This window comes from Ictidomys tridecemlineatus, unplaced genomic scaffold (genome assembly GCF_052094955.1).
Source record: "Ictidomys tridecemlineatus isolate mIctTri1 unplaced genomic scaffold, mIctTri1.hap1 Scaffold_4306, whole genome shotgun sequence".
NCBI lineage: Eukaryota > Metazoa > Chordata > Mammalia > Rodentia > Sciuridae > Ictidomys > Ictidomys tridecemlineatus.
The window spans coordinates 30,682-38,576 of record NW_027522784.1 but is presented as its reverse complement, the minus strand read 5'-3'; the positions used below and the strand labels follow the sequence as shown (position 1 = coordinate 38,576).

The window sequence follows — 7,895 nt, the reverse complement described above, 5'->3', positions numbered from 1 at the left end:
CTGGCCCTGGCAAAAGATATGCTGAATCCCCAGGTAAAAATTTTAGATAGTCTTACTTATAGGTTTGTCTATCTGATATTTGTAAGTCATTAACTTTAGAGACTTTTTAAAAATATATTTTCTTATTTTACTGTTTGTCTTTATTGATGTATTATACATATTAAAATATACATGCATATTATATTATATACATGATTCATGATAAATTTTGATATTATTACAAGAGCATGGAATATAATTTGTTCTAATTTAGTCCCTAGCACTTCTTCCCCACACTTCCTCCTCCTGATTCCCTCCCTCTAATCTCCAGATCTTTCTTTAATTTATTTATAGTTTTTAAAAACTTTTTTATCATGGATATACTTGTTGTTGGGATCCTCTGTGGCATGTTCTATGTGTATGTACATAGGAAAGTTCAGATTTGTTCCACTGCTCTTCACTTTTCCACCCCTCCATGTTCCCTCTCAATCCCTTTAATCTGCTCTACTGATATTTCCTCTGTTTTTATGACACCCCCCCCTTTATTTTTATATTTATTTTTTATTTTTTGTGGTACTGGGGATCAAACCCAGGGCCTTGTGCATGCAAGGCAAGCACTCTACCAACTGAGCTATACCCCCAGACCCTGCTGCCCTTTATTTTGGATTAGCTTCTGCATATGAGAAAAACATTCAACCTTTAACTTTTTAAGACTGATTTATTTCACTTACATGGTAATCTCCAATTTCATCCATTATAGAAAATGCCATAATTCTATTCTTCTTTATGGCTGAGAAATACTCCACTGTGTATATATAGCACAATTTCTTTATCCATTGATCTGATGAAAGGCATCTAGGTGGGTTCCAAAACTCAAAGTGGATCAAATACCTAGGAATTAGATCAGAAATTCTGCTAGAAGAAAATGTATGCCCCACACTCCTATATATCAGCTCAGGAACAGATTTCCTTAACAAGATTTCTAAACACAAGAAATAAAATAAAAATTCAATAAGTAGACTTGCTCAAATTAAAAAGCTTCTTCAAGTTAAAGGAAATAATTAAGAGTCTGAAGTGAGAACCTACAGAAGGGGAGAATATCTTTGTCACCTGCTCCTCAGATAGGGAATTAATATTCAGCCTATATAAAGAACTCAAAAAACTTAACACAAAACCTCCCCAACCTCCCAAACCCAATCAATACTATGTAAAAGAACTAAAGAGACACATCTCAAAAAGAAGAAACACAAATATCCAACAAACAGATGAAAAAAAATTTTCAACAGCTTTAGTAAATCAAAACATTTTGCTTCATTTATGCATCTCCATTTTTTAACCCATTATTCTATTTCACTAATTTTGTTTTCATTTTCAGGAGTATTAAAGAAAGATAAACTATTTAATGGCTCAGGAGGAAGTTGACATGTCATTTGTGTTTAAGGGTAGATGTACTAGTTATTTATTGCTCTGTAACAAATTACACCCCCAACTACTGTATTAAAGTAGCACATGTTTATTATTACAGTTTTATACGTCAGGAATCCAATTCTGCTTGACTGGGTACCCCAGGCCCAGGATCTCGCACAGTGCTGCAATCAAGATGTCATCGAGGACTGGGGTCTCATCTGAAAGCTCAGCTAAGGTTATCAGATCTGCTTTCAAGCTATGGCTTTTGGTAGGGTTAATTCCTTTCAGGGTGCTGGACTAAGCTCCTCAGTTCCTTGATGGTTATTGGTTGCAAACTGTCCTTAGTTCCTTGCAACATGGGTTTCTCCAATATGACTACAGCTTATTTTATCAAAGTAAAAAAGATATAAAGGCTTTTGTTTTCTCAAGATAATAGCTATTTCAGTCAGTTTTGAAACTCTATAACCAAATATCTGAGAGAGGCTACTTATGAAGTAAAGAAAGATTTATTTTTGTTCATGGTTCTGGAGATTCAATTTCAAGATGGGGTAGCCCCACAGGTTTGGGCTTGTGGTGAGGAATGCTTATTGTGGAGAGAGTATTATCAAAGTGAGTGGTGATGTGTCAAGTCAGGAAACAAACACACACCCACAGAGGACAGTGTAGTGTCCCACTATACCATTCTAGGATATGTCTCCAAGGACCTAAAACCTCTCACTACTCCCTGCCACCTAAAAGTCTACAGCATCTCCTAACCATACCATCCTGGGGAACAAGCTTTTGCCTATATGTATATACTTTTGGGGAACCCTCATCTGATCTAGAGCACTAGATTTTGTTACATAATCATGGAGGCGACATCTTCATCTTTATTGTTAAACAGAAGCAATCACTGAGCTATCCCACAATTCAGACAAAGGAATTACACAATTATATATTCATACACTTATATGTGATGTCTCTTTGTTATCAATAAATCTATGTATTCTTTTCATATAGTACAAAGAAGTTTATAAGCAATTCAAATCATTGTTAGATATACAAGAGCTGTTCTTATATTTTAGAATAGGAATCAAATTAGACCAAAACCTAGGACAAAGTCTTTCAATTTCAAAATCTCTCAAATTCAGAGAATTTTGTATTAATTACTCACTCATTGCAAATCTACTTTTTAAATCCTTAATGGAAGAGAAAAGGTAGAAGAGACAGTGGTGAAAGTTTTACTGCAACTATGCCCAGGAGAGCCTGGTCACCAGCACCCCTGGTCACCAGCATTCCTGATCAGCCTCACAGCTTGAGAACAGCTGAATGTGAGGCATTGTACCCACTGTGCAGAAGCATTCCTGGGCCTGCCTATTGCACTCACAGCTTCTCCACCTCTCCCTGTCCCTCTCAGCTGTTTATGAGGAAGTTAGATGTCATATATTTGGCACAACCTGTGTAATTATCCAATAACAAGACACTGGCACCCTATTTTGTTAGTCAGCTCTTTGTTGCTGTGACCAAAATATCTGACAAGGACAGCTTGGAGGGTGAAACATTTATTTTAGTTCACAGTTTCGGAGATTTAGTCCATAATCAGCTGACTTCACCACTCTAGGCCCATGTTGATGCACAATGTCATGGTAAAAGAGCATGGGACAGGGTCACTGCTCACCTGATGGTCACTAGAGAAGCAAAAGGAGAAAGGGGAACAGGCTACAGGGTAGATTAACCCTTTCAGGTCACAGCTCCAATTGACTATCTCTTCCAGTCATGCCCTACCTCCCAGTCAGTCCATTCAAACTAGGATGGACTGATCAGGCGACAGCTCTCATAATCTAACCATTTCATCTCTGAGTATTCCTGCATTAACACATGTTTTTCAGGAACACCTCATAGTCAAACCAAAAAACTTATTCTACTCTTTGATTCAGTGCCACTTAGCACCAATTTGCTCTAAAAATTCTAGTATAGAAACATAGCCTAGAAGTTTTACTCCTTTCCCAAATATTTAAAAATTCTGTTCAGAAACCACAACAGAGAAACAAACAAACAAACAAAAAGGCAAATCTGTAAGTGTGCTAAGCACTTACAAAATCAACCATTTTGTGAGGAAGGTAGCTTTGATTATATTCCTCACATGAATTTACAGGCATTTCAAGGAGCACTTTAAAAAAGTATGATTGTAGTATTCAACCCAGGTCTCAGTGGCCTTGCAGTGGTCCAAGGTCTTTCCATTCCAAGCCACAGCAGAAGTTCTGCTACTCAATAAGTGGGTGACCTTAAAATAATGTCTTGATTTCTTTCAACTTCTAGTTCCCTCCTGTCTCCTATCTACTTACAAAACGAAAATCCAAACTTTACGCACAGTTGCATGGTTTAAGTGATATTAAATCCATGAGAGTATATAACAAAACGTGTTCTCTGTGAATGCTGTTTCTCATCCCTGATGGATAGGTTGACATTCATGGAGGGCAATGCTATTTATGACATTCTTTGATATTCTGTTAGAAGATAAACTCTTTATGTTCCGTTCACTTCACTGTCCTTGTGGAAGGGTCATGACCACCAGGAAGTACTTGCTGTACCTGTCAATGAACAGCTGGGCCAGGAGGGTCCTAGTCTAACCCAACTGCCTGGCTACCATGGAAATACTTGAACCAGAGAAGCTGTCAACATATATTCATGTGGTAGATAAGAAAAGTTTTAGGAAAGGAAAAATAGCATATTCTAGATTTGGAATGAGTGAAGGAGAGACAGAAATTTCTGTTTATCTTTTCTTCTCCACAGCATTTTTCCCCACAAGAAAACAAAATTAGCCTGAAAAAGGGATCATAGTTCCAAAGCTCAAAAATTTAAAGTATTTGAACCCCATGCTGCTGTGTGTACGTGTATATGTATATGTGTGTGTGTGTGTGTGTATGTGTGTGTGTGTATATATGCATGCACATGCATGCGCACTCTGCTTTCATGCCAGTGAGGAAGAAGGATATTGAAAACTTTTAGACTAAGGTGGTTTTGGGAGGTTTGGACCTTATGAAATGTTGCCACCTGTGTGGTTTCACATTGCGTTCCTTCATTCGCTGCTATGGGAGATAGATTGTGTGTGGGTAATGGCAGCCCTTCTGGAAAGCTTAACTACAAAGGTCAGTTATGGACATTGGAAGATGGGTATGTGGGGCTACCATAGAAACACATGAGCTTTCACTTGTTTGACTGGAGCTTCTGTTGTGAAGAATTAACGAATCCCAGTGGTCATATATCAATATAGATGATATTCCAAATTAGCACGTTAAAATTCATTTGATAAGTTTTGCTTCTCTTTTGTCCATTCATTAGAGATTCAATGGCTTATTAGCTTATTAGTATTTCTTAAAAGCATCACATCTTAGAAGCAGAGAGCAAGGAAAAATACAATTCTGAAAGGGAAACCTGCTGAGATTTTTTCCATCTCAAGTTAATAATGCTGCTTAATTTGTAGAATGCTCTTGCTTCCTTAATACAGGGACAATATTGTTCCCTAATGGAAAAATATCTCCATATTATTACATATGATGCAATTAGACTGAGAATTATTAAGGACCAGATTGCTTTGAGAACTTAAAACTTACCCCAGAGTGATCTGTAGTCCAGTTCTGTATTGTCATTATAGTTTTAATACAGCACTCTCAGGGCTTGGGGTATAGTTCAGTGACCTAGCATGTGCAAAAGGCCATGGGTTCAATTCCTTGCACCAAAAATAAATAAATAAATAAATAAGTAGAAAAAAAAGAAATCTATCTGTCCATCCATCATCATCGTCGTCATCATCATCATCATCATCATCATCATCATCATCATATATCTATTTATCTACATGTAGCTCTTCAAAACCTGGAATTTTATTAGAAAAAGCTTTGAGAAATTGCTTTATTTCTCATAGATGAGATAGGATAGCATTTTATCTTCAAACTGATGATAAGGAGCCCTGGTTGGGGAGCAGATGCTCTTCAGGGTCTGGCACTGCTATGTTGGGCACAGGAGTGCTGCATGATGAAATTAGATAAACTTGTCTCCAAATCAGGTGGCTTTGGGGCAGAAACAAAGGGTGAATGAGTAAAGTGGGCTTGATGGAGGCAGCACAAGGGTGTTTATTTACCTTTACAGTGGGAGATGGAGTCCCTAGCTTATTATTTACCTCATACCCCCTGCCTTCCCATGCTGTGATTGTGAAGTATGCCACCACTAAAGGACAGAGCTTTCTCCTTCAGTGTAGTTCAGCCATTCAACTTCCCTTGCTCATTTGGAAAAGGTGGTTGGGATGGTGTCTAGTGATGAGCTTAGACCCTGACAGGGCTAAGGTTTAAGCTCTCACACACCCCTGATAAACATCCCCAATTTCTGTCACTGCCATGGGAAGAAGCTGTCTAGCTGATCTGCTGGTACCAGAAGGAGTGTGAACCAGGCAGAGTGCAGCTGTCCCATAGGAGCCCAGCTAACCTCCAGACACATGAGCAACACAAACACTTATTGTTTTATGCTGTTGAGCTTTGAACGTTCCTTATACAGCAATATTGGGTCACAGGACTAATGTGCTTTATTTTCCCAGGATGCCCTTCTTTGTTTGTATCTTGAGGGCTTTAGGACAAGGCTGGTGATTCCAATTTAGCTTGCCTTCAGAGTAGAAAGGACAAGTAAGTGAGGGAGGATGTGTCTGGACAAATCACACACACTTCTGAAGAGGGTAGCTGTCACTCCACTTGCCTATAATGGTGCAGGAATGTGTTGCCAAATCTACTTATTTTTAAGAAAAGTAATAAATCTGGACTTTTAAGTGTGGAATTCCAAAAGTTTACATTAGGAACTAATTAAACAATTTGTAGAACTCTGTATTAGAAGGAAATATGTTTCCATTCATCATAGAGTCATCCTTAGCAATATTTAGATTCCAGTCTCTTTATTCCTAGGGGCTCTAAAGTTGAGTATCTGTTAGGACTCAATGCATTCCAAGTCTATAGTATGCTCCAGTGAACTTGGCAAAGATCTCATTAAAAATACACACAAGGCATGCTTCTTTGTTTCCAATGGAATATTGCACAATTACAGTTGAAGTGTAAAAGCTAAAATCAACAAACAAAATGCAGACTAAACCCCAAATTTCCAGATATATAAAGTTCTTGAGCTATTTCAAATGTTTAAGCTTAACAAGTCACCACCTCATTATGTTTAGAAGGTGGCTTCTTTTTTAACCAGTGGAAATTTTTTTCAACTTTAAAATCTACTCTTGCTTCCCATAACATAAAATTTTAAATGATTTATTATTATTATGTTAAGTGATCTAACAGCTATGTCTAAATTATACTATGGGTGTATCAGAGGACAGGAGAAATTTTTAATACCTTTGAATGATTTTTTTCTTAATTAATTGGCCATTAACTAGAAAAATAGCCTGTTATTTCTGTTAAGACTTCTGATGCCAGGAAGTTTTCATTTCAAATCTTTATTAGCTTCCACTGATTAGGCCAGATCCAATCTCCGGATTTCCTGGACCATGGATTATAAACCTGGGGTAATTAAATAGGAGAATCTAATCTCCTCACTGAGTTCTTGATTGGATTAATGATTAGCCATGACTTGCAAAATAGAGACCCTCTATGTGAATTTCAATTTAATTTACACAAAATGTACTTTGTCCCATCCAACTGCACATTGGCTACAGGGTAAGAAATTGCAAGGAACACAGAGGAGATAATTCCTGATCTGAGATAATATAGATTAAATGCAGACCAAATGGAATTGCCAGTATCTGGAGATACTCCATTTTATTTTTAGAATAACGGGCTCAGGTACATTCGTTATAATTGTTTATACTTCATTATACTTGGAGAAACGATGCTATGTTATTTGTATTTCTTTTTGTAATGGATTTTTGATTCCTTAACAACAACAATAAAAAAGGCAGAGAACATTTAACACTTGTTGAGTGACAATGATGTGTTAGGTTTATTTGATCTAACAAGCACCCTATGTAGTAAAAACTTCAATTCTCATTTTGCAGAATGAGGAAGCTGAGAATCAGGAAAGCCAATATTTCATCTGAGATAGCACTTCCTCTGAAGCTCTTTTGGATACTACAATCTGAGTAAATTTTCCTGTGAGCACCCAACTAATCACATACTTCTATCCTTGCACCCAGAACACTTCATGCCTAGTTGCTCACCTTGGTCCTCTACTATTGGACCATGACCTCTTGAAGATTTAATATGGGGGATAGGTGATATAGTAAATGTGTAGACACTTACTTCTGGCTAAGCTCATATAACCTGCAAGTGGCAGAAGCTGGTGCAACAATGGAGGGTTTCCTAATAGAAAGAATAGGGCAACATTTGCTAAACTCTCTCTTTTCTTAAAGGTTTAAGCTCTCACACACCCCTGATAAACATCCCCAATTCCTATCCTCATTAGAGACATGACATCCAGGCCCAGCGTGTGATGGGATCAGAAAGTACTACCCATAATGACATGGCAACTGGAATATCCGGAGAGCT

General features: G+C 37.6%; 1 non-coding gene across 1 annotated transcript; it reads right to left on the bottom strand.

Moving 5' to 3' along the window:
• Positions 1 to 547: 547 nt before the first annotated feature.
• Positions 548 to 621, bottom strand: Trnaa-ugc (transfer RNA alanine (anticodon UGC)). The gene has a single exon. It is a non-coding gene; the product is annotated as a tRNA-Ala (tRNA).
• Between the last annotated feature and the right edge of the window lie 7,274 nt (positions 622 to 7,895).